Genomic DNA, 1607 nt, shown 5'->3' on the forward strand with positions numbered 1-1607 from the left:
CAAATGGGTGATTGGGGACGGGCAGACTATTGATGTTCTGGAGGATAGATGACTGACAGAGCAGCCACTCAGTTGGTAGCCTACCATGATCGACCCGGTGTGCTTGACCGGATGCAGAGTTTGTGATCTGATCGTCATAGGGGAGAGAAGATGGAATGAGAGCCTTATCCGATACGCCTTCCGGGAGTAGTTGGTCTGAAGAGTCTTGGCACTAACGATCCTCACAGGGGAGACTGCGGACAGGAGGGTATGGAGAGCGACTGGGAGACTGAAGGTATGTTTCTAAGACCTACATGACTTAGTTAGAGGAGGGACGACTCGACGGATTGATGGGGGTTAGATCTAGAGGATGCGCAACCACCCCCGTGTCGCTTTGTTCATTTGCAAGGTGGCATGGGGATGTTTTGCCAACCAGGAGCGTGTTAGACGTAAGGGGAGTGAGAGTCGAGGGGTGCCCTAACGTGGAGGACACTATCAGTCATGTTCTTTTTAGATGCCCATGAGCGGCCCAGATCTGGAGGTGCGCAATGGCTTTATCCAGTACGTTGTAGGTTATGTCCTCAACTGAGGACTTTTTAGGCTATCTAAAGGAGTGCTTGCAAAGGCCCAGCACTGCAGAGTGGGGTATCAGATGTGCCTATATTGCCTATCATATATAGCTTGACGAAAATGCCCGGATCTTCAAGGACAAAAGGGTATACCTGAGGACAGTGGCGGGCAAAGCGTGACTTCATGCTGCTGAGATCACTAGTACTATTGTGGTGGTTTTACTTGGGTCAGTTAGGGATATCTAGGACTCCTACTCAGCTTTTGCAGTGACTAAGATTGCTTTTGTCTCCTTGCAGCTCTCACCCTCTAGCTTTCTTAAGGTAAACTTTGATGACGGTGCTTTTAAGGGTGGAGGCAGCAGAGGAGTGGACTTTGTGATCAGAGATCATGACTCCAGACTCGTCGTAATTGGGGGTCGGTGCATTTTCGATGCAACTATCATCAGAGCAGAGCTGAGAGCTGCATGGGAGGACATTACCTATGCGAGGCTAATTTTGGGTACAGAGAATATTTACCTAGAAGGAGACTCGGTTACGGTGATCAAGTGGATTCAAGGCCAACATGACAATGACGACCGATATCCACTGCTTCAGGACATACATAGACTCTCGATAAGGTTTGGCTCCTTTCGAGTTACTCATGTTTATCTGGAGATGAATGGTGCTGCTCACTAGGTCGGCTCCTATGCTGCAAATCATTCAGAAAGGATCTTTTGAGAGAATTATGAATTTTTTTTTTTAATCTATTTGATGTACTCAATCAGCATGAGTCATGATATATTATTTAATTATTAATTAATAGAACACCGCCAAATGTTACCGAGTACCACCGCAACTCAAAAAAAAATCAAATCTAATCCTCCAGACGCCGCCTCCTTTTACCCTCGCCATCGGCCCCCTCTTCCAACCCAATATAACGCCAATCATTTCCATCCTAGCTTCCAGCGATTGCAGTTCTTAATTTGAGGAAGAGAAGGAAACTATAGAGGAAAAGAGAGAGCGGAAGCCGAAAAAAGACTCTCTCTTTTTCCTCCCAATTCTTCCCGGATCTCTGCTTCC

This window comes from Phoenix dactylifera, unplaced genomic scaffold (genome assembly GCF_009389715.1).
Source record: "Phoenix dactylifera cultivar Barhee BC4 unplaced genomic scaffold, palm_55x_up_171113_PBpolish2nd_filt_p 000343F, whole genome shotgun sequence".
Lineage (NCBI taxonomy): Eukaryota > Viridiplantae > Streptophyta > Magnoliopsida > Arecales > Arecaceae > Phoenix > Phoenix dactylifera.